This window comes from Hemiscyllium ocellatum, chromosome 15 (genome assembly GCF_020745735.1).
Source record: "Hemiscyllium ocellatum isolate sHemOce1 chromosome 15, sHemOce1.pat.X.cur, whole genome shotgun sequence".
Taxonomy (NCBI): Eukaryota; Metazoa; Chordata; class Chondrichthyes; order Orectolobiformes; family Hemiscylliidae; genus Hemiscyllium; species Hemiscyllium ocellatum.
The window spans coordinates 23,393,608-23,420,519 of record NC_083415.1 but is presented as its reverse complement, the minus strand read 5'-3'; the positions used below and the strand labels follow the sequence as shown (position 1 = coordinate 23,420,519).

At 38.6% G+C, this 26,912-nt stretch overlaps 1 protein-coding gene across 2 annotated transcripts in view; it reads right to left on the bottom strand.

Moving 5' to 3' along the window:
• Positions 1–5,487: 5,487 nt before the first annotated feature.
• The window catches only part of LOC132822716 (teashirt homolog 2), a 515,808-nt gene continuing 494,383 nt past the window's right edge, over positions 5,488–26,912 (bottom strand). For both annotated transcript variants that reach the window (XM_060835991.1, XM_060835994.1), the window contains one exon: positions 5,488–5,822. The gene's annotated coding sequence lies outside the window, so the exon portion shown is untranslated. The remainder of the gene's footprint in view (positions 5,823–26,912) is intronic.

The window sequence follows — 26,912 nt, the reverse complement described above, 5'->3', positions numbered from 1 at the left end:
GCTGTTTTCTTTCCGGCATGACTCAAGTGTCCAGCTGGATAATACCACAGACAAAAGGAGTGAAGAAACTTTCATTTCCGCTTTAGGTTGAAACATTAAATAAAGTCAAACCACAACCATATCATCAAAGCACTCCTTGGTCTAGTGCATCTTTCCTTTCTGCCGTAAAAAAAATTACTTGCTTCATACTTTTCATGTCAAAACTGCATTTTAACTGCTGTTTTTGATACCCATAAACGAATTCCATAAGCTGCCCTGTAGCTTTTGCAGTTATTGTTACTTGAAAAGTGTAATGGATGATTGATTGATAGACGAATGCTGACACATCAATGAAGCTATTTCGACCAGCATCTCTATCAAATGATGCGCGGGGTATATTTTCTGCCCACGCCTCATTACCTCAGAATGACATTTCTGAAACTTCATTTTCTTTTTTTTTCCCTTCTCCCCAAAGCATGATACTTTTGTATTCTGAACCTGGCTGTGCATGCCCTGAGAAATGCAATTTTGCTATTATGTCCGACTGGAGTTTGACTGACATAGTCCCTGGGAGGTGAATGACAGATTTTTTATGCTGGGTTTAAGAGGGCTATAGAATTTATTTTGTAATACAAAAGACTGAAAGGCTTTCCTGTCAGGCATCATTCAGTCACAACCCACCACAAGCTTCTCCTGTGCTCATTTCTCTATGTCTAACCTCCCCAGTCTACTCCCCAGGTCTGCACAAGACACAGAACAATCAAATCCATCTGCTGTCTGCCCGCCTTGATCTTCAGCAGTGGACAAGGATTTCTCTGCCCCTAAGGACTCTATCCACGCTGAATTATACAGGATAAGGAGGTGATTTCTACACTAAAAATATACAATAACTGTGCTAGTTGTCAGTTGTATTAAAGCAAAATGAGATTTGTGGCTCCAGAATTTTCAGTGGCGGATGATTTTATTGAATTGTTATTGAACATGGTCACAAAGCATCATATAACCTTGAGATGTGCGGAGGTATCTAGACTCTATGGAGATTCAGTGATAAAACTTAAAAGTTATTACAATGCCCAATTAAAGAGGATGAACGACAAATTAAACATAAGAAAGGGAGAGGGCTGCAAGACAATTGAACTCCAATCTGAGACTTGGAATTAACTCCTTAAGGGACAGGACTGGTTGTGGTAAGTAGTGTCATAATCAAGGAGTTGCAATCAGATTGTTTTCATTTCCTACTGATCAAGAACACAGTGTGGCACACAGTTCTTGAGATAAGGCAAGTCTCTGTCAAAATTGATGGCAAAGAACATAACCAAGCCATTTTGTTTTGGAAGAGGATTTATATACCAAAGTAAAATGTCTCTTCCACCCTATAATTTTTTCCTACTGATCAAGAACACAGTACCTATAATTTTACTTCATTCTTTTGCTCCTCACATTCTGTACACTTTGGCTGGGAGAGCAAACTGGGAGCAGATCTCTGCTTATGGTCTTCACATAAATGGCACTCAGTAAATGACTAATTGGATGTGCATTGTAAAAAAAAAGTCACAGTTTTTTTTTAGGTTTTTCCCTTTCTACACGAAGAAATGTTTGTGTATTTTCTTAAGGTACCATGCAACAACTCTGCAATGATCAGGAACCCATTGTGCTAGTTGAGCACTAGTAGCAGGCTCTGAGACATCTTGCCCAGTCCTGCTATGATCAATGATCAGACATTCAAGTACCAGCCCAAGCAGCAGAGAGTTGAAGAGTTTGAGAAATGTGGAGGTTGGACTGAAGGGAGAACGTTAGGATATTGTAAAACAGGCACTTAGCAGTGGGGTGGGAATGGTGACTGATTTAAAGCTAAGAAGCACTTCTAAATAATAATTAAGAAGAATTTGAATGGAAATGTTTTCTTAATGATGTACATTGCTGGCTAGGCCAGCATTTGTATGTCGTCTAACTGCCCAAAGGGTAGTCAAGAGTACATTACTGTGGTCCAGAGTCACATGCAAGATGAAGTAAGGATAGCAGATATCCTTCCCCAAAGGGCATCAATGAACTGATGGGTTTTTATAAGAATTGTCTGTGGTTGTATGGTCACCAGATTTTTCAAATTTTGCCATCAGAACATTGGGGTTATTGATTATTAGACAGACCACTGACAATACCACTACATCACTACCTCCTCGCTGAAATGGGATTCAAGTTTTGACAAAATCCTCATAACACTCCTCCTGAAGCATTGCTAACATTAAAAATAGAATCCATTTAGAATAGAATCCATTCAATTCAAATCAATTATGTTCACTACTGAGTAGTTTGCTATAGGAATAACTGCCATGATTATATATTACATATTTGCAATTGCTTGGTTTTTCAATGAATTGGCATTGAAATTCGAAGGACTTTGAAATTAACATTAGATTTCCAAAGTGATGCCACAATGATACTCTAAACATTTATTATAACCTGTGATACATTTAACAATTAGAAGCCCAATATGATAGAAGTTGTCAACTTGTCCTGGCACCTATGGCCAAAATGGGAACACAGGAGAATTATATTAAGGACGCTATTGGAAGCTTATAGATTTAAAACATGGATATCATTGATGGGAATTGCATGCAGTGCTACTAACACTGCATTGCTTTTTTCTTCAATGTGAAATCACTAGCAAATAATTGGATTTATTTCTGTGAATTTTGTATTGAATAGCCAAATCCAAGCCATCTAGTCATATATCCTGTCAAGGAAGCTAATTTCATATGGTTTGGGAATATCTAACTAAATAGGATGAATCATCTTGGCCTTTCAAATGTTCAATAGCATTATCAGGTAAGAAGTTCAAGTGATGAATGTTCGAATTGTGAGGTGATAAACAGTTGTTGTGCGCTAACTGAATGCTACAACTGATCAGATGCTCCCAGCCAGCAGCACTGAGATTTTATTGGTGACTAAGGTCTTTATTAATGTGAGGAGCTGTTTTATTTATAGATTATACTCCCAGATCCCTACTTTTATGACTATTATGTTACTTGAATCTATAGTAACCAAATAACTAATTGAACCTTTTGTGAATCTTGTACCTGCTCCTAATAAATGCTTATTGAAAGGAAACTTTTGTCATTTTGAGTCCAAAATCAAGAATTATATTTACAAAATATATATCATCAAATTAGGAAGATTACATGACCTCGAAGCCGGGTTGTGAATGGTTACTGATGGATGTAAAGCAAAAATAAAAATCCTTTTTTTGGGACATTGCCTCCGATCAATCACAAGCAATGGCCACTAGTGCGTGTAACAGGTAATTTCTGAGATCATTTAGAGTGTGTGGAGGGTGTAATTACTTGTTGTAATTTTGTTTGCTATACTTGATAACAAAGAGAACCTGGTTCCGCAGAAATTATTTATAAGTACTGACCAGATTATGGGGGAAGAGGGTTTCTTTTCATATCAAATGGTCACTTTTAACGTGGCCAGGGGTTCATTTCATGTTAGAACACAAACTGAAAACCTTTCACTTCTTAAGGGCAGCTGGACTAAAGATCTACTAATCCAATGAGTAACTCTCTGAAAAACAGTATGAAAACAATCATTTAAATTACAGCAAGTATAGAAAAGTAAGATGCAGTGGTATAGAATACTGAAGTGGTACTTGACACATGATGTCCTGGGAGTGCACAGGGACAAGGCTTACTGTTTCCAGATAAGATTATTCAAGCCAGAAAGAAGTGGCAGCATATCTTTTCAGATTAGAGCCTGGAAAGTGGCATTGAGGATTGGCCATCAGTTGTAGAAACAACCTGATTTTCATCACTGGGCAGATCTACCACATGCAAGCAACCTGCAACAACCAAACAGCACAGTGGAAATCTACCACGTGACATTAAATTTGCAATGAGGGCCACTGCAAGAACATGATTGTTGCATATCATGTCTATACATTTATTTCAGAAATACATTTTGACAAGAAAAATAAGAACCTTAGCACCGAGAAATCTGTCATGTAGTAGTTGCTTATTATTGCACAATTATGCTTTGTGAGAGAACTGAAAACGAGGCAGCTTCACTGCAAATCATGCATAACCTCAGATCTGCAATGATAAAATGGCAGCAATGTAGTGTTGGGAGTCACAAACTACAGGTCCTTTTGGTCTCAAGAAATCTTTTTCACCAAAGGAATTTAGAAATCGGGCATCACATATATTTTTAATTAAGTGAGAAGGATAGGAATGAGTGGTGTACTGATTTTAACGTTTGAGCAATACTGGTCTGCTTGTTTTGGCCTGTGCTGAGATTCGTCCTTAGACTTCATCAATAAAGACAAATGAGAAACCCATTGAATAACACAGGGCTTTTTAAAATTATTTGTGCTGCATGTATACTGATAGGACTTATCTCCAGCAACTTCAAATCAAGCCAATACACACTGCAACAGACAAAACTGAGAAAAGCTTAATTTGAAATGATCATTAATAATAAAGTGTGAGATAAATTGGATACATGCCAGTGAGCATTGAAACAAAACAATCCTATTTTCTAGATGGACCTCATAAGCCCAGGGCACCTGCATTTATGAAATCAGACTGTTCTGAGTGGGTTATATTTTTCATTAACTACAGATTGCAGATGTACATCCTCTGCACACTGGTTGTATGTCAGAGTGGTGCTATAAGCTTGGTGGATTAACACTGACTTGTACAAGGTTGATTGGTCTTAATAAGAAAAAAAAAATCAGTAATTGAACATTCCAAAAATAAAAGTTACACTAAATAAGCTGACACATTTCTCTAGCCGTGTGAATAAACTGAATATCTGATGTGTATGCCTGTGGTATTTATTGAACTCATAGTTGCAACATCATCACTCATTTGTGACTTTGTCTCTTGTGACTTTATCAGGGATAAATGGAGATTCATTCCCTACACCCCAGGTGTCTGCCATGCATCCTGCGTTATAGCTTATACTGTCTGTGGAAACAAGAATGTATCAGGATTGAACTTCAGCTGTCTGCTTCCTCATGATAAGTTTTTCCTTCTCCTTCTGCTGTAGATTCAGACTCGGTGTGATGTAGGATGTAGGCGGAGGCTATTTTTTATACAGCGACAGCAATAGACTGATTCTCCTGGCAGCGAAAGTGTCTGTGTTAGTCCATGTTCCTCCCCACAAAGAAGCTGATTCTGTGCATTATTGCAGCAGATGATTAACAGTGTACAAGTTTTTTTCTCTCTCTCTGGCTGAACCTCACTCACTGCTTCATCAGTCCTTTTCTTCTTAGTTAGACAGATTGATCCCTTGTGCTGTTAAGACTGCAGTGGGAAACCCAAGTGGAACATTGACAACTACACTGGCTACAAAGCACCTCCTTCATAGAAAGCGTTCTCTGGGCCACAGCCCCGATTCAGCCGTAATTCAATGTCAGTATCAGCAGTAAAGACATTAGTGTCCAATCTGATTGTATCTTTGCATTAAACTCGAGCATTAAAGTTTGAAAAATTGTACCTTTTTTGCCATCAGGAGTAACCAATTGACGAAATAAGCACATCAATGTTCCCGGCCATTATTCCCCACAGAAACACTTTGTCTTTTATGTGCTCCAGAGAAACAGCAGGGAGTAGAGAGGCAGAGCACAGTTTATCAATGAAAATCTAATAACATCCATAAGAATCGAGGTGAAAAATCAATACTTCATTACGAAATTGTTAGTGAGAATGAAGAGTAACTGCTGGAGTTGAGTGCTCTTTGCAGTCAGAGCACTTGGAGTTCAATGTCGCAGCTGAAGTGATGCAGGAGAGGGCCGGGAAAAGGATGCCTGGACTGCAGATTATGATCATTGTTTACCTTTGCCCCTGAGAAGAAGAAAAAGGATGATGTTATTAGTACATTTTAACCAACTTCCTACTTTATTCTTAAGATGCAGGTGATTTAAAAAAAAAACAGAGCTCCTCTTTTGAAAATCTTGGGAGCATTTTGAAAACAAACTGTCCCTGGATCCCATGACAATGCAGAGCCAAGCAAATTTCCTGCTTCCCTTAGAGAATGTTTAATTGATCTAAGCTGAAAATTCATGGGGGATCGTCCAGTGACATGAGCTGAGGATGAAGTGTCCTCACTGAAAATGATAGGTTTTCAAGGCTCTTTGCTTCATGTCAGCCGGACTCTCATGTGCCCTCTAGATCTGGAGGGTTAATGCAACCAGCCAAGAAGGTTGGGTCTTATCAGCTGGTGTAACTCCTTAAGTTCACAATGCAACTCCTCCCCCTCCACATACAAAATGATCTTTTAATCCTTTCAGTGCTACTGCCGAAACATTAGTCTGCTAGCAATTTTCCAACACATTTCATCGAGTGCTGCTCTACCTGAAACGGGGCAGTTTCAGTTAGAGTACAATTACTGACTGAATTACAAACCACATCAGAACATTATAGAATATTCTGCAGAAAGTAAAAGCACTTTCAACTTGCTTCCCTCGGTTTTTCAAAGTCAATGGGACAGGAATATATGAAGGCCAGTTGCCCTTTGGTATCGCAAAAAAATGCATTATTTAATGTTGAAAAACTGTCAGATTGCCAAGGACATCACAACTCAGCCCACTTCTGATTTCACCCAACATCCATCTTTCAACAGAATACACTGGATAACAATCAGAATCTGGATCTCTGGCTGCTTCATTCTCTTCCTTACCCAAGGGACTGGAAAGCTATTTGTAGCACCTTCAGTGTTTTCCTGCAAACTCAGCATAGACTGGAAACCTGGGTTTGTACGTCTCAGTATCACAACCATGCTATTATTAACTGACCTTTAGAGAAATCCATGATGACATTGCATCCACGTAAGGCAGGTGCTTAAATAATATTCAGTATAAAAGACCCATGTCAAAAAAAAACTTGGAAAATGCCAGTGCTGAACTACAAAGAAACCTTGGCCACAGTTTGCACTACAAAGGATCTGGCAAAATGATCTGCTCATTTACAAAACTAAAGATGATCAAATAGAATGAAAGAACATATAGTGTTCCTTTGAATACTGAACATTTCTGAAGCAAGTGAATAACTTCAGATCCTTGTATGTTACATTATCTAATTCGTGTGGAGTGATTGCTCACATTCCCATGCTAATGATGTTACTATAGCGCAGTGACACTGCACTAATATTAGTGGTATTTCTCTCTGTGATTATAGCTCAAAATAATTAAAAATCAATTTTTGACAACAGAAAAGCACCATGAGTAATCTGCACAGGCTGCTCTATAACTTTCAGAATAAAACACAGTTTTTATATCCACCATAAAGCAGAGTTTAATTCCCTTTTGACTCTGGTACCCCCTGAAGTCAGTGCTGGCGATTAAAATAAAAAGAAGTCTTGTGGAGGCAGCAAATAACCTCTGGCTATTGTTTTGCAACAATATAATGACAATCCTCAGAGAAATTTTTCAGACAGTGAAACTTGTTAGACACCAGTCTAATGTGCATTGGTAAAGAAATCATTGTAACAGAAAAACTAACCATAAATCAAGAAAGAGGTATAGAAAATAGAATAAATTCAGCAGCACTTCTGCATATTCTGTCATAATTTGTCAAATGCCTTGCTACAACTTTTGGCACTTACATTTGATGAAAATAACATCAGCCTTTTTCAGTAAACATATCGAAGAGAAGCTGAAAGGGTTATTTTATGATTCCAGTTCAATTGATGTCTCCAGTAAGTATTTTTGCCAGTTATACAAGCATATACAACTAATGACAGCCATCATATCACACAGCTGTAGCCTAAGTTCTACAGCACTGGAAGACTGAAGATTTTCATCAAATTTCATTTGTATTACTTGTTTTTTTGTATTTCGAAAACTATATGTTTAAAAATACCTATTTATTAATATCAACTCAAGAGAGCAGTATTGTGCTTGAAAAACAATTATCCCTATTTACTACAATTCATGATAAGATATTCTTAAAACAATAGGTTCTCATGACAGGTATCGAAGTAAAGAAATATTTTCATATATCCAAGCACATCATATTTATAGTTCATAAATCAATTATTGGAGTGCAGTTTCAGCTGTCATTTATCTCCTTCTCCAGGAATCAAAGAACAACTATAGTTTTGGAGTTATAGTTTCGTTTCCTGAACAGTTCTTATCCTTGACCATGCTAGTCCAAAGGCAGTCACTAGGAGGTATATGAGAGTCACTCATTAAATGCTGCTTCGTGTGTGGAGAAAGTCTAGCATCTTTTCTCCACACGACAGATGAGATCAGGTACCTGGACCCAAAGTGCCGACTCACTACTGTCACTCAACATGCACTGCTCCCACTTCTATTCAACTGTTTATCCCTTAAAGTGACACAAATGATGTGCTGATGTCAGTGTATTTCGGGTTTGTTCAGCCATTGCCTTAAATATGGAAAACAGGTACACCACAGGAGATATTGGTAGCAGAATAAATTCAGTAGGGCACAGCTTCAAAGTTTATGCTAATGTTAAAAAAAGGGGAATCATTGTAAAAAGACAGAATTGTGATACATTTTGTTAAAATGGACTCTTTAGCCTTATTAAATTTTAAAGCATGGGTTAAAAGAAGGCTCAAATGGTTAGGGTGATGGATTTTGTTGCACCAATGATCATATCATCTAACTTTTAGTTAAAAATTCTCTTGCATCTACCCCATTAAAACAAATTGAAAAACAGTAACGACTGCATCAGATAAATTCTGTGTAATGAGACATACCTCCAGCTTTTAATATATTTCTATTTTATGTACCCAGGCATTGCCAAAGTGGAGTGAAAACCCTCTCTTATAGAAAGTTGCCTGTGTCTCATCCCATTGACAAACAACTACTTCTACAATGGACAGGAAACCTGCTCTGACATAGAACTGCACAAGCAAAGAAATGGAAAATCACGCCTTGTAATGTGTGCTACATTTTGCTAGGAGTGGGGTATGGGGTGATGCAATTTCTGTTCTACCTTAATAATCTCCCCCATACAGTAGTGATGTTGCTTTAAAGTGCCCAAATCAACACTGTTTAAGGTAAGATAATCACATTTCACGCAATGTCAAGTCACAACAATGTCAGGTGCTGAACCTAATGTTCTGATTTAAGAATTGCTTCAAAATCACTTTTGCTGATATCAGGGACCACTATTATTTTCAGAATGTAAATTAAGTCACATAGCAATTAATTTATATTCCAACTTTTGAACTTCAGTCTTCAACAAACTATGGAGTAGGACAAGAAAAAGTTGGCAGTCCTGTGGTTATTGTTTTAAATGTTTTATTCTTGAATTTCCACAGATTTTTCAGGGAAAAAAACATGAAATTCAACATTCACAAAAAAGTTATTGTTGACATATTGGAAAAAGAAAGTTTCTGAACTTCAACATAGTTGATTTTCTTTCAGTCTTTCATTTTACAGCAGCCTTTCTACATAACTTGATAGGAGGCTAGGATTGCCCACCACCACCACTGCTGCTTCCAAAACAGTAAAGGAAGTCTATTCAAATTGCAGACTGGGAGCAACCACATCTCACATAGTGCGTTACACGATATTCATGTGCATGGGTTTCCAGGCAGGATGCCAGTTCCACCTCTAATCCCACGGATTCCACCACTGTAGATGCTGCATCTCTTTCTTGGAGTACAATACAAGGAAACCCAAGTGAGGTGTTTGCTTTACACTTGGACAGGACAAGGCTCAAGCCACCAAACACGCAGGGGCGGAAGAGGAAGAAAAGAATTCCACCAACTTTTCACAATAGCTCTGTGACACAGTTTATAACGAATGAGTTACTTTTGAAGCAGTCCGTGTTGTAAAAAAGGTTTACGTCAATATCAGGAGTGATAAGTTGCTTACCTACTTGGATAGTTACTGTTATAAAGTACAGCTCTCCCTTCTCCTTTAATTAATGCTTCACCTCACCTTTTTTTGGTCCTGGTTGCATTTGCAAAGGCTGCTTTAACACTTCCCCATTCTAAGACACACCACTTCTGAATCATGATTTTTTTCCCTTTCAATTCCTGTCATTTCTCTTCTCTGCTTGCAGATCACTTGCTAAAATGACCCTTCACCCAACAGGGAAGGGGAACATTGTCTGGGCTGGGAGCACCTCTCACATTTCTTTTCAATACATTTACAACTCACATACAAGTATGGCCAGTTGTTTCAAGCTCTGCACCTATACTGCAAAGAACATGCGGACTTTGTTGCATTTTAGCAATCACGTCTTTTTTTATTATTATGCATCCTGGAAAGTTGCATTGATTTGGAAATAACCTAAACAAGTATGTGCTGGACTTTAGGCTCAATCTACCAACTTACTTTCTTCTATGTGTGAGCCCAGTCCTGCGTGCTCTTTAAATAAAACAATAGGAGAAGATATTCAATCTTACACTTTTAGTTTTATTCTAGCAGTAAGTGGATAAAGTATACAGAGCTCCGAGTCTAAACCTTTCTGTCCCTGACAAACTACTAAGTAAGTCAGTTCACAAAGAACAAAGACGTATTTCTGCCCCTGACCCAGTCTTTTATACCATACAAAACATCATACTATCACTCAAGTGAGATTGTCTTCTAATTGGCTGTTGCTCTGACTCCATTTCCCGCCTCCTCGCATTCCCGGATGTCCGATCCCATGTGACCTTCCTTTGTCTCTGAAAAGGAGCACCACGCGGCCTCCTTTCGGGCGCGAAATGGCAGACTCGCACACTTCCGGGGCGCGAAACAGCTGATCACGTGACCTCCCGGCACTCTTCTGGAGCATGAAACAGGGAGACCACGTGACCGTGCCTGCGTCCCGGAGCATCACGTGATCATCCTCTGCGCACGCATCAGAGGACCACGTGATCGCCGAACGCCGAGGACACGCCCACTCGCAGTCTGCAAGCTTTTCTAAAAGTAAGCCATATATATTTACATATGCCAATCTACTTGACGAAAATAAATGAAATTGACAAATGGGTGCATTGATATTGCAACACCATTTTTAAAAAAAAGGTTCAAATTATCCATCCTCTGGCCTTGTTCCCTTTTAAACTCTCATCATTTTTCAGTTATAAGGGGTTTCCATTGCAAGCAGGACAAAAGAGATAAGCAAGGATTGAATGGCAATTGGCAGAGTAGATGGTTGTCATCTTCCCACTTTGTAAAATGTTATGGGACAGGATTTTCTCATATGAACTAGGATCCAACTGCCATATCAAAAGGGGGTCAGAAGCTCTGTACTGTATCAAGAATAATCACCCAGCTATGATTTTCCCCAAATTGGCCAATTACTGGCAAGAGGCTGAGCTTGTTGTTCAATTAAGGGCATTCGGTGTATTAAAGATATTAAAGCTACCGTTTAAAGCTATTAATTAAAAGGGAGTGAGCAGCTAGACCAACCCCTCCACAGGAGACCGTGGCTACAGATGAAGCCTAGAAGACAAGAAAGTTTTCAACATATCTGCTTCATTGACTCTGTAGTCTGCAATGCTAAGATTGTCTGCTTTCAGGAAACTGGACTCTCCCTTTATGCCTTCGCAAGTACTTCAAAGATACAGGCCCATGCACTGACCTATGTGCTTTCCCTAAGTGCAAAATGAAAACTCCTCCTGGAGTTTCTGCTACTCCTTTGAAATGGACAGTTCAGTGATTGGATCAGAACACTGCAAATTAACTCTCTCCCTGCAAATTGCTGTTGCAGCTGTTTCAAACTTTTTGGAATAAAATTATTCACTTTAGTCCTATCGATAGGAGGAATTTGGGTAAATGACCCTGAAATGGTTTCACTTCCAAGACAGAAAGAAATGGGAACCTTTCATTCAATCCCCAGGCACTGCTTTTTTTTCTTGTCTCAGCATCGGTATCTCTATTGTAACTGGACGTCACTGTCCTTGGAGCTCATGTTGGAAGTCACTCAGTTGAAAGGAAGCTTAATAACAATGTTCTTATATTGTGCATTTATTTCTGGCATTCATTTATGTCTCTTTTATAAGTTGTACGTACGTACAGTGCTGTACCCCCACTATTTTATGATGTAGGGTAATACCACCCCTCACCAGTATTGACAAATTACTCTGGACAATTTTTAAAAAACCCTTAGTCTGAGACTATGTGCCTGTTCAACTGACTTCTGTCTCGTTGATGATAAAAGATAATGGGCTAAATGTTTCTATATTTTGACTATCAGTTTTGAAGAGTTCCAAACAAGTGTTTCTCTCTAGGAGGCCCAGCAAATTCTCTTACCAAACTGCCTCATTAACTATCCACCCTGCCCCATGGCATTCTCTCACCCAATTCTAGCTTCAGTCTACAAATCACTATGGCCAGAATAACTCACTACTGCAGGGATATTTTAGAATGGAACTTCCGCCCCTTGTACCGATGCCATCTTTACAGGGCTACTGTATACCCCGATAACCACTGAGAGTCTAAAGATGCCTGGTATGGTTCCTGACTTTTACCACAGACACAGTGCGGAAGGAAAATTGGTGCCTTGCTTTACGGAGGTCCTGTTGAACAGAATGGTACGCAAGTGGGATGCCCTCTTTCCCCAGGATCAGCAGAGGAGCCATAAAGCCAGAGCATGCCAGCCTGTTTTAAGATGGCCATTTGGGGGGTCAGTGCAATCTCAGCTTCTGGAGGAATTCATAGAAATGTAAGAAGGTCAATGACCTTCTCCACTCAACCAGTATCCATCTTTTCTTCGAAACCTCGCACTCACAATTTCTCTGTTACTTAAATGCACCTCCCATCAAGGCTCCTGCTATGCCACTCTCACTATTGCCTGCAACATCTTCCCATACTTGTCCTCATTCACCCTAACCCCAGCACCACTAACCCTGCGTCCTCTATGCTGCATACTTACTCGTTTGGGACATCTCCCAACCTGCTCCAAAAATAGCTGTGCCACCCACTTTTATCTTCCTTAATACCTATGCCTCTCTTATTCCAAGAGAAAAAACATTCCACAATATGGCAGAAAGAGTCAAGGCATGTGGTGAGGTGCCTGGCATTCAGCTCATTCTCAACTCTGAGCCCTCCAAGTGCTGGCTCATTGTGTCCAAGTCACCTGGAATGATATCAGACATTATCTTTCACTTAGTGTCAGGCCCCCTAAGCAAAGGCTATCTCTCGACCCAAGTGGGCACTGTTGACAAATATGACTAGCTTCTGGCTTAGCATCTGCACTAAATGACAAGGCATTCAATTGCAATATCAGCCTGGTGTCTTTGGCTGAGGAGCAAGGTTGCAAAAAGGCAAAGGCAAGGTAATGCAAGGCAGCTATGTTCTAAGCATCCAGTAGGCCCAAGGTGAGTGAATGCTAGGGGAGTAAGCAAACAGCTTGGAGATGCATCGTAGTCTAGTGCATAAATTGGGTGTGTCTCCCTGAGCACACTGTGTTGCTTCAGAACTACAATGATAGTTGCCGTTATGCCTCGAGGTGCACTACTGAAGTACAGAAGAATGTTGTAAGTGGATTGAAAACGTGCTTTGAAGATGGCACATGATGGAATGCCAATGTACATGGATAAGGGGTACATGCGTCTGGTGCCCATGGTTCATGCCCTGAGATGCTAGTACATGGTGACCAACTTGAACACTAAGTATCCAGCAGTGAGGTGAAGTTGCCAAGTACCTTCACTTCGATTTCCATGTTGAGAATTTTTGTGTCTACTTTGCTCACAGTAGACGGTAAGCTAGAGAGCTGCATGATAAAGAGGGGAGTCCTGTAATTCCCTGCTGCCTAGAAAGCATCTTGCCTTGATGCCTGGAACTTAATTAAAAGATGCAATGAGTTGTTCCTGATGTTGAGATAGACTTGTCATATGACTCTGCCTCATTTCACATCATAGTCTACATCATTTAGAGCACTATGAGATTCTGACTACAGCTGTTGGGTATATTTTCCTTTTAATGTCCTGCTAGTCCATTTGGACAGTAAACTGAGGTTGCTCTCTGAGAAAATTATCTTCATTAGCAATTGTCCTAATCATCCAGATATTACCTAAGCCATTCAATAGACTATAAAGAATTAACCTTTGTGTTCTTAGCAGTCTGGTGGAGTTTACTCTTCAATATTTGGGAATGTCACAGCGGAATTGGGAAAACTCACATCTTTGAATCTGAAGGTCATGGGTTCAGGGTCCAATCCAAGATTGAGTGCCTAATCTTAGTTGACAGATCAGTCCAATACTGAAGGAGTACGATGTTGTCAGTGTTAATATATTTTATAGGTCTATGTTGTAATGATACAACAGGATGTAAGTGATCCCCTACTCCTCTTGTATCATTTAGAGAACAGTAGGCAGTTCACTTGGTTTCCTGGGCAACACACCTTCTTCAGCTAACAGTTATTTAATTCATATCCTGTTTGATGCAAATGGATGCCATACTTGTTTGCACGACACTCACTGTCCTTCATAAGGAAATTCATGTATTCTAAGGATATGATGAGGTGCAAGCGACATTAAATTACATAGAGTTTACAAAACAGGACCTTTTGTCCCAACTGGCATTTATGTGCCATACCAGTCTCCTGCCACCCTTCTCCACCTAAGCTTACCCTTCAAATTATCCTTTCTGTTATGCTTACCAGCTTCCCTTTAAATGCATCTATGTCATTTGCATTAACAACATCTTCTACTTCCAAACCATAACCACCTTTTGGTATAAAAGTTCCTTCTAAATTCCTGATTATATTCATTAGAAACAATATTATAGCTTAATTTTGAAGAATATACTCAGTGTCAGCCCAGGTTGGTAACATTACATGTGCTGCTATATCTTAATATTCCCATCCATATTAATAAGAATTAATAAGTCACATTAAATATTGAGTCCTCAGTTTCCCATAAAATACAAATTTCGTGCATTGCAGGCTACAAACCCATGTGAGGCTCTCAATTTTATATTAGATGTGACTGTGGGGGAGAATCTTTATTGTTTGAATTAAGCTGTAGTATTGCTTCAGTTATAATTTACACAATATGGACACCCCGGTAATCAGATCTTCCTCACAATTCATTCCAAGCTAAAAAAAAGTCACTGTAGAAGTGGTTAAAACAAAGCATGATCTCTGGTACCAGGGCAGTGAGGTGAGAATCCATTCAGAATCTCATCAGGGCTACTGTGAGAGACAATAGGAGAAAAAGGAGAGGACACAAAAGAAGAGAAAAAGTCTCTAGCAAGAAGTTTGTTTTAAAAATAGAAATGGTTACAAAGAATTAAAATGCTTAAAAATATATTTCTCTATCTTTTACTGTATGTCAAATAGAAAATATTTAAATGATCAGTGCTGATGATGTAATCTGGGGAACTGGCTCAGAAGAGTTACTGAGCCTGACAGCATTAAATTAACGCACACGGTTAAAATGACACACTGGCTGAAGAACTCCCGGGTTAATGACTGTATCTCTGCTGATGTTAATTCAGTTCCCTCGTACTGTCAGGCTCAGTAAATCTTCCCAGCTACCAGTCCTTATACTACTTCCATAAAAGTATGAACAGGATGAATTGAAATTAACAAAATTAACTAAGCTTGTTAAATGTTAATTTTAATGCTGAGAGACCAATTCAAATAAGAGATGCTGATGGTAATATGCCTCCTTTAGTAATCTATTAATCCAATCTGATCCTTCCACAAAGTTAGTTTCCCCCTCAAAAAAATCCTCTTAACACTTTGATCTCACATTTTTGATTTTAACAAGAAAATTACTGATGTGGCACTGTACTTTAAGACTATATGATTTGACATAGAAAGCCAATGAAAATATTATAAAGAAACTAACAGCATTTTAGATAAAATACTGCAAATTCATACAAACAATGCAACTTCTGTGTTAAATGAAAATAAACAAAATTAAAATTCCTCATCACTACTAACTTTGCATTCCTTGCATGTTGATAAAAGGATTTTGCAGCAATCTCAGCAAACGTTTTCTTTATAAGCCGATACATTTCCCAAAATTATTAATTAGATTCTGAAATTGAAAGAGCCTAACCCTCCTGAAATATGATTCATACAACCTCAAAACACACTTTATACAATACAGAACACAACGAATTAATGTGATATGATAAGTAGGTATATTCCATTAGCACAAACATAATAACATTCACCAGTCCCTATGCGTGTATTGAGCAGAAATATCATTTCAAAAAAGATATAATAACCATCGATTTTTTAAAACCCAACGAGTCAGAGAAATTATAACAATAAAACTGATCTGCATTATATGAACACCAGGCTCTGTAAAGGTCAGCGAAACATCAATTAAACCAAACCATTACATATTGCCGCTGTCATATTTAATATCACACAGCACCTCCTACCCTAATCAGCAAATACAGGTCCTGTAACTATAAATAATACACACATACTGGTAACAAAGGCAGTCTATTTAAGAGGATATTTGTAGACTTCAATTACTCTATATGAAATGGAAAAATCTAGAAGTCCCCAAATCAGTTAAAATGTTAACACAAAGAGATGTTGCACAACTTAATATAACTGATCGTAGCTGTGGTTAGAGTGACAGCACTACAACAAAAGATCTGGATAGGTGCTGAGACAACATGCTGTAGCATTTTTAGTGTAGTCCAGGAGGGCCTTTGTGCTGATAGCATTCTCCAAGTTCAGGCACTACTACTGCTACAAGTATAATTATTATTTTTATTATTGTTTGAAGCCCAATCTGAAGGAGTTACACCATTTTTAAAGTCCAAAAAAAAGAAGAAATTCATTTAAAAAAAGGAAGTTGAAGATCCTGACATTTTGTAGTTTGCAAGCTTTATATTGTAGTTTAAGCCTATACTGATGCCATTTCATAAACTGAACATTCCAACTTTAATGATAAATACCTATGTTTTGGGGTTAATTTCCAAGACACATATAACCCATTTGATTTGTCTAATTTTCTTGAAAATTTGATTCAACATCAATGTTTTTCTGTGTGCAGCTTCCAACTAAATTAAATTACATAAATAAAACAGTAACAATCGATATTTTGCATTTCTGCAAGTTTCTATTGATTTTGGAGTAATTAATAGAGGACTACTGTTAACTGCAAAATTATTACCGACTATGCACAACAACTGACAAAAAAAAGAGAAATTTTAAATTATGAAGGGAATTTAAATGCTGACTTCAAGCAAAATTTTGACCTCCTTTCCTTTCCTATGATTTTTACATCATGAGGGCATTGAGAGTTAAAATCAATACTGATGAAATTTACTGAGGGAAAATATAGCCGAATCCAAGTTGCAAGATTATTTTACATTGTCAAGATTTTAGAACTGTGAATTGTCGAGAAGTTGCTTGTTAGTAACTGTAAAGATGTCTCCTTATTTAATTCAGGACTGGGTTTCAATACTTATCAAGCTTCATTTTCACCCTACTCTTCCATAAAATCTGTCTGCTGCCCAGCTTCTGTAATGGAATTTCAGCCATAACTTTATGATTCCCTGACCATCTAATGACTCCTTGTTATGCCCTCTCCGCAACACTGTCAGTCCAGCACACAGACTCATGCGATTCGAAACACGGGAAAATGAAAATTTAAAAAGAATGACAAGGAGGTAGGAAGAGGGTGACGAGAGAGGTGAAGCAAAAAATAAAATCATGTCAAATGAGTTTGCTTAATAGCAAAGTTATAATTATGGCTGCAGGATTTGCAAACTGCAGTCATTGCAGCAATATAAATTTACAATAATCTTTAAACCAGCAATGTTTTCTGTGTGGTTTTGCGATTGAAAATAAAAATGTAGCAACATGTTTCTGCAATTGTTCCCATTTGTATATTCTCCAAAATTTGAGCAGGAATTTATGGTCAATTTGAGGGCTCACTTCATCAGGTTTCTGTTATGAAATCTGAGATACTGACGTCAATCATACACATGAATGCTGGACATCTTAACAATGGATGCTCACAGGTCTCCTCAAACATGGAAGGAGAAAGTAAACCAGAATGTCAGCAAGGCCAAACAACCATCATTCTGCACCAGTGGAAACTGTTAGATCAGGGGACTTGTGTTTGGGAGCAGGACTGAGAGACTGCTGCATGACAACTTGGCTGGAATTTACTTGTCGAGCTGTTGTGCCTTTCTGTTAGTGTGCAGTGGTTCTGGAGTATTTGAATAATAGGCAACCTGCCACTGTTTATAATCTATTTCAAATTGAGATCTCAGCTTTTGATAATAAAGGATGTAAAATGAAAAGGATAGCATTTACTTTGATACCCATACGGAAGATTTGATAATTAGGATTTGTTAGTTATATAATGCAGACTATACAAAAACAAAATAATATAGCACAACGGATAAATAATAAAAAGGGGAAAAAAACAACAAACTCATTTAAAGCCCAGCTTTCAAGGCATAAATTTGTATTACAGTAGAACACATTATTTGGAATTCAGGACCTTGATGGAGTAATGACTTAAACCAGGATAGTTAGTTATTTACTCAATGTGATTGACAATTTGTTGGCTTCCTTGATATAAAAGTACAACACCTTCACTGATGCATCAAACATTTATTTGAAAAAACAGATGTAACACATGTATAATCTGCAGAGAACTATAACCAGGGTTCAGTTTGAATACCTGAATTTGCTTAGGGACAAAATAACCAAATGGAAAAAGCACCAGTATTAAAAGAAGCAGTAGAATTTCGTTATTCAGGTTGAGGGGATTTGCAACTTGCCCCAAAGTGATTCATCACCCTTCTTTTTTTGTTATAATCACAGCCTGAAAATGAAAGTAGACAGAGAAACCTCCCTCGCCCTTAAATGGCTGGGATTGTTGCCTAATTTGTATGATAGTCTGAAAAAAATCCTGTGCTAATTTAACAAAGAGGCTAAACCATATAGAATAAAATAACTCACTTAAAATAAATGGATTAGCCTCTTTGCTCAAATAACCAACTGAAGAAGAATTCATTTGAATGCATTAGGGACACAAAGGACAAAATAAATGCTGGAAATGTAAAGTAACAACAGAAATCACTGGGAGCTCAGTTGAAAGATGATGTCTAAAACAAGATATTTCCTTTTTTTATCAGATGCTGATTGGATCTCTCTGTGCTTGTTTTCAATATAGATTTTTGAGAGATGGCACACAATGATTTCAAACAAACAAAAAATATAGCAGAAACAGGAAAGTAAATTAAGGTACAAATGGAAGAAAAGGTACAAACTCAAGTGGCAAAGGGAACAATTAAAGAACCAGATAAAGAGAAACTAATGATTAAAAAGCATTGAAGGTAAAATAGAGAAAGTGAAGGATTTGCAAACAGTTCCTAAGGAACGTTGGACAAAAAGGGAGAAACAAAAGGGAAGGAGGTAGAATGAAGAAGGCAGGAGGTTGGAAAACCTCATCTAGTCTTTCAGATTTCACTGCAAACTGCACTGAGAGCAGCCCTTGAGAATTCATCTGCTCTCAACAGCTGTTCTCAATGCTGGTACTGGAAAAGGTGCAGATTCCGACAACTCATCGTTAAGGATCACTTCGTTTGCTAACTCATGCCATTGTATCAAGGAGCTGGATATAATACTCATAGAGATTCACACTACAATCAAACTGCGATGACATAACACTCATTGTGAACTAAACAATTATCAGTGACAAGGCACCAGAACACTGTATAAATGATGGAGATGTACACCCTATGTGAACATGGATTACACCCTTTTGAGCCTTAATACTGGCATCACTGTACACTAACTTTTATCTGGAACTGACTGTTATTATGGGCATAACTGACCTGGGAATGTTTAAATTGCATTTTGTGTGAAAGGCTGTTTCCCATCACAATGAGCACAAAATTAGATAATTACCACATCTCATAAATAATAAAAAGTGAAGGCTAAAAAAGGTATGTTGCATAGATTTGAATTTTGATAACTTTGAATTACAGTAGGTCACTAAAAAATGTTACTGTCTCTTTAAATGATGGGACTTGGGATTACACTATACTGAATACATTTTTCCACTACATAACACACTGTCCCAGCGCACATAAGATAGTTTATTGCTCTGCATGATTCATAACCCATTTCTCACATGGGAACATTACAAGGTTCAAATTATATAAAACCTCTCAGTGTTGATAAAGAGCAGGGATATGAAAAGTTGTAAATCAAGGCCTTTGATTGGGCTTCCTGCCTGCTGGAGATATTCTCTTGTTCTGTTCTAGAAATTAATGTCTGATTGAAACACCATTTTTCTGGACACAGGGAACTCTGGGGAAGGAATCTGACTGGATTGTTAGGGTGGCTTTTGCTAACGAGTTTTTTGAGCAACCCCCTACTGAGGCCTAAATGTCTGTGATATCCATAAACAACTCCATTCTGCCCAATTAAGGAGACAGAGATGTACCTTCCTGTCAGATAGATTTGCATGGATAAGCATGTGAGATCATAAGGATAGTGAGGGATTGTTCCACGTCTGTGAGGGATGCACAGAATGGATGACTTCCATTACAGCCTCCTTACACATTCCCAATTACTGCCAGCATTTCATTAATTACTAATGGCTTTCCCTGATGTAATCATCTATGTTTAGCCAATCAGCAACCGCTTTCATTTTACTGAACCATTAAAGCTGGATGACTAAATCTATTTGCTAAGGGCTCATCTCACCCCTCCTGAGTCAAGGATGATAAAGATGTTTGTGATTTAAAGGTTAGATCAGGTTGGACTGTAAACAAGTGAGAGTTGATAGTATCAAATGTGGCATCAATGTTAAAGCAGCCATGCTTTCTTGAGCAGCATGTTTAAAGGAGGTTTTGCAATCTTTGTCTGTGTGCTCTTATAGGAAGACAGTAGATTTTTAGGGTTCTACTTAAGTAAGATTGACATTTCTGCTTCTGTCTTAGATTGGCACTGATTTACCAAGCTGACAGATTGAAGTTCTTTGATCTCCTACCACAGTTGAATTTCAGTTTTAACCCCTTGTAAACGGCATGTTTTTACTTTCAAACTGCTAATCCTTTCTTTTATTGATTGCCTGACTTCCAAAAAAATCAGGATCTTATTTTAAATTACTCTATGCTCTTTAGTTGGATGGTATAACCACTTTCTTCAGGGGGGCAGGCAACTGATCTTCACCAAACCATTGTCATTGTCCAAGGTATCGGCTACCCAAAGGCTCTATGACCTCCTAGTGTGACCCTTCTGATTATCCTCCTGTGGTGAAAATTGTTCAGTCACTGCTCAAAGATAAACATTCTTAAACAAACAAGGTATGAGGTTCTGTTTTTATTTAGGAATATGAAAAACACAACCTCAAAATTTTGTGGAAGCCAATTTAATAATCAATTTCATGAGGGCATTGAATAAATATAGGGTAATAGGGAAAGGCCAGGGAAGTGGCACTAATTTAATAGTTGGATTAGATTAGATTCCCTACAATGTGGAAACAGGCCCTTTGGCCCAACAAGTCCACACTGACTCTCCGAAGAGCAACCTACCCAGACCCATTTCACTACATTCACCCCTGACTAATGCACCTAACACTACGGGCAATTTAGCATATCCAATTCACCTAACCTGCACATCTTTGGACTGTGGGAGGAACCGGAGCACCCACCGTGCTCAGTGGTTAGCAGCACACTTCTGCTGCTACCTTGCAGTTTAATACCCCACTGAACATTTCATTTCAGCTCCCTGTATTTGATAGTTAGTGTTAACTTTTTTTAAACTTGTTTACAAATTGCATACTAACAGAAGCGCAAAACTCCATTTTCACTACAACTAATCAAAAGAGGATAAGAATTTCCCCCTTGCTGGTGTGGTGTGAGTAATAGTGAGAAAAGTAGCATGAATGAAAAAATCTGAATCATGACGTTGATAAATATTTTCTCAAGTTTCTCCTTGAGTCGTAAATGGTGAATTCAGAATTTCATCACCAAGCAACAATTACCTTGTATACATTTAACTGGATCTCACTCCAACCTTGACATACCCTATTTATACACCACTTCCAATTCTCCCCTCCCCTAGTGAGAAAGTATATGGTGCACATTCCCAACATGCAGGTACCTGGTGGATGCAGTTTGCCAAATGCTTATCCAGGCCATCATCCACAACAATGTCTCTGCATGCTCTGTGACCACCATGCACTCTGACCCTTCATTCATGAAAATCAGCTCTGGCAAACCATCAACCTCACCACATTACTATGCCTGCTCTCAGATCGCATCAAACACCACTGCAGCCATTTAACACTTTACACTGCAGCTTGGGATACCTATGACTTGCATGCTCCTGCCACATTGCGTAATGTGCAGAGTTATGCACACACATACATGTCCAAATCTTTCATACACACACATCTCATGCATCTACACCAGATGCATCTTAGGGCTCTCAGCTTGCTTTCTTACCACTAACTCACTCTACCGCTGACATGGAGGTTGCTGACTCCTGTCCACTTCACATTGCTTTTTGAACACATATTCACTGACTTCCACACTGACTTATAGGCTGATGGCCTCTATGTGGCTCACATTGCTTTCTTAGTTCACAGGGGCTTTAGTACTCAGTAAGAGGCTGCCCGTCTGTGTCTTATAGTTTCTATTGTACAGAGATACAGGCGGGCAGCTTGTGATGGCAGGAGCGCTGAACTGGCAGTCTATCTGAGCGAGGATGGACATGTCACTGTGAGTCAGCATCCTCCATCAATGTCAGAGCTGCAACACTTACTTGCAGTTTTTGTGCCAAACACATGACATATACTTCAAGCAAATGATGGCATGTGAAAGTCAAATGGAAGCCAGTTGAAGGGGAACTACACACATTCATGGGCATCACCACAGTCAATGGGCTTGTCTGATTACATTACAAGGGGTTGGTACCAGAAGAGCCTGGGATCCATGTCTTTACATTCTAGGGATTGGACCATGGTCAGTCCTGCAGATTAACTGCAAGCAAAGGGGATTCTGATTAAGATAGTTGGGATATATTGGAAACATCAGTTTGGGGTGAAGGAAAAACGAGCTATCTTTTTTCTGCAATTAACCAATAGGATCAATTAAGCAATGATGAAAATTTAGTTAGTGGTGATGTGGGAACAGAAGTGATGTGCTGTGCCCCAGTGAAAGGACAGGAAGTTCAAAGGGCATGGTATGGTAGGGAAGACCTGTTGAATGGACATAATGCATGCAATATGAGGGCTGTAGTACAGGAGCCTTAGTGAAATGTATGCAGTGGCAGACATTTCACTAAGAATTTGAATGTGAGAAGATGGTGATACATAACCTTGCAGACTACAGAAAATCATTTCGCATCCTTCTACAATGCTAGACATCCTATTTGAGTTGGGGCATGACACTGACACATGCTGCAAGTTCTCTCACTGGCTGGTGACCATTCTGGTGGTGGTTGCAGATTAAAAAAAAGCAACCCTCCACTATACCAACCACCATCCACCAACCCTACAGGTCCCTGTCTATGAAGCAAGGAGTAAGCTTTCCTTTCTGCCAGCGATAACCATCTAGCACCTCAGTGTGAAGGGCTTACAGCATCTGAATTGGTGTGTGGTGAAGCTTTAAATATGATGTGCCACAAGCATGAACGCCAGTAACTCCCAGCAGTGGTGAATAATTCTGCCTCTCTGATTGTGCGATTCCCTGGGAAAGTCACTCAGCAGCCTGGTTCATAATTAACGAGGTGGAAGATTGGGTGAGAAAAGGCACTTCAAATCAAGCAGGCTAGGCACCATCAATCTCACACGTCAGAACACTTTTAACTGAAAATGGGAATATTCTGCCCCATATTTCACTGTTTAATTACTGAGAGCAATTAGGATGCACTCATATTTTCTACATAATGAAACAGGATGGAAACAAGGAGATAGTCTTTGTCTTTTCTTTGCAAAAGAAGTTGAAGAGAACAATCTTGACATAGGGCTGGCAATTATGCATGGTCTGCAAACTGATATAGTTTTTAATACATGTTGTGAGTTACTGGGTTGGGCATTTACTTGATAAAGCAAGAGCCAGTCTGTTCATTTCTCCTTGCATACATAACTACTTTGCTATTATTGTAACACAGTAACAGTGGCATCAAAAGCCGGACAAGGGTAGTCAGCACTTTTGTCCACTTTGAAAGCTGAAGGAAGAGACCTTGAACATAACTAAGAAATTTGAGACGGAAGGAAGAATTGGCAAGAGAGAAAGATAGAGGCACTAAATAAAAGTAGCATTTTTATTGATTCTGGCTTATGTACAAACAGAAAATTAAAAAAAAACACAGGGAAGTAATGATTACAAAATTCCATCTCCCTCCATCTCATAAATAAGTTTTGACAGAAAACAATCTGGAACAATTTTTCAAAGGACAGTCCAAATCAGATGGGAAGAAAAAGTACATGGAGACCTGAAAATGTCATTGTAAACTGAAAAACAAAATGAGTTCAAAGCTTTTTATTTTAAAAAAATGATAAAAAGGCATAGCAGGTGGCAAGATTGTGGATGCTAACAAGTTAAAACTGTTTTTCTTAATATAAAGGCAAATTATTTTTCTCCTTTTCTCTCTCTCCTGTGATGAAGTTCTCTGTACAATCTTCCTCTTCTTACAAGGTAGCAAGGAAGCTGCTTTCTGACCTTAGTCCATACTCTTCAGTAAGTTTCCCAGGAAACACTCAGCCAGCAGGTTACCTTACAGTCTAGGTTCCTCAACTTGGCACCTAACCTCTCTTCAGAATCACCTTTGGATGTCATATTTGGAATGGAACTAAATTTGAGTGGAATGTTGAGTTCAAAAGTTATGGCGTATAGGCTGCTAGTTTTGAATAATTGCCAATATCTCCCAGGTGGCTGGTTTTGGGGTGTGCACTGGTGCTAAATAAACATTATTAAAGTGATAAAACTGGTCAAATATAAAGAAAAGCTTTCTAAATTTATAATCCTAGACTATGAAATAAACATATAAAAACATTGTGACACCCTAGAATTCTGCACTCGTCAGTTAATTTAAAACAAAAACTTCTTTAAATCTAAGTTATATGTGTGTTTTCCATACAATCTCCAGTGCTCACTCAATGCCCAAAAATTGCAGTGGGTTCCTAAGTACATCATAAAATTTGGATTTACCCATATATGCTGGAAGTTCGTACTTGTTTCTCTTGGGAACACTAGCCACAACAAATTTAAGGTTTTGCTACTGAGGAACGTGGCACCAGTGAGATGAAAATCAGGTCTGCAACCTTCAGTAAGGTAACTTTAGCTCTAAGTGAACCCAGAATTGTTCTGCATATATATTTAGCACAAACAGCTATGACAGTTTTTAATCTTTTTTTTACCAGAGTCTTTTTCAGGATAAAATCCACAGATACTCTCATGAGGAGTCTCTTACAATCTGAGTAGTTTAGATCAGGGTGACTGTGCACTGTAAGTGACTGCACAAAGTTTAGTAAAGAAGATTAGGGAGTTACAGGCACTGGCTGTCATATGGAATTTTGATGCTGTGGTGACAACAAGAGAACTGGCTCAAAGATGGGCAAGACTGCGTGTTAAATATTCCTGGATACAAAATATTTAGTGAAGAAAGCAGCGGAGTAGCAGTATTGGTTAAGGATAGCATTGCAGTGCTGAAGAATAAAATAGGTATCAGACAATTCATGCACAGAATCAATTTGGCTAGAACTAAGGAACAAAAACAGTAAGATTACATTGCTAGGTGTTGTCTATAGACCACCAACTAATGGAAAAGATGTTGAAGAACAAACCTGGAGTGAATTTTAGAAAGATGCTAACATTATAGAACAGTTTTAATGGGAGACTTTAATTCCCTAAATATGTATTGGAATACTTGTTGTGGACCAGACAGCAAGTGTTCCTGGATTGTGCAGGAGAGCTTCCTACATCAGTACGTTTCCAATCCATCAAGAAAGGATGCACTGTTGGACCTAATTCTTGGAACGGAGGTGGGTCAAGTGCATCAAGTGTTAGTTGGAGAACATTTAAGAGACAGTGGTCATTGTCTTGCAAGGTTCAGGATGATGGTGAAGAATGACATGTAACAACACAGAGTAAGGAAAATCAATTGACACAAAGCAATCTTCACTGGGGCAACAGCAGAGTTGGGCAGGATTGACTAGAATGAGAGGTTGATGGGAAAAAAAACAGTAACTGAACAATGGGCTTGCTTCTTTCACAGAGGAGATAGTTTGTGTACAGCTGGGAGAGGTAGAACAAATGAATCCAGAGCTCTCTGGATGATGAAGGAGATAGAAAATAAAATTGAAAACCAAGAGGAATATCGAAGGTTCAGAGAGGAGGTGAAAAAGCATGTAAGAGAAGCAAAGAAGAATTATGAGACAAGACTGGCATCTAACATAAAGAGATGTCCCAAAGGGTTCTATTGTAATATAAAGAGGAAAAGGGTAATAGAGAAAGACAAGAAGGAACGAGAAAAAAAAGGAATTTAGATATTTTCTGAATCCACATGCTCAGAGATGTTATTACACACCTATAAATAAGATGGAATTGAACCCAAGGCTCCTGGTTCAGAGACTTGGATACTATCACTACACCATTAGGGTTTCTAAAAATGGTGATTTACACTTGGAGGTAGGGAGCTTGGCTGAGGTAGTACATCAATACTATGCAGCTCTTTGCGAAAGAGAGAAAAACTACCCAAGCCATAGTGACAGAAGAGGGAATTCTGGTTGGTTTAAAAATTGATAAGGCACAGTGTTGGTAGATTGAATTTAAAGTTGATAATGCACTGGGATCAGATGAGATGCATTCAAGGATTTTGAAGGATGCAAGAATGGAAATTGCAGGGACACTAGCCACAAGCTCTCAGTTTTTTCTTAACTTGGGGAGGTGTCAGAAGACTGGAAAATTGCAGACATTACAGCCTTGATCAAGGAAGGTTGTGAGGATACTCCCATCAATTACAGCAGTTTAACTTTAGTGATGGGGAAGGTTTGAGAAACAATTATTAGAATTATCA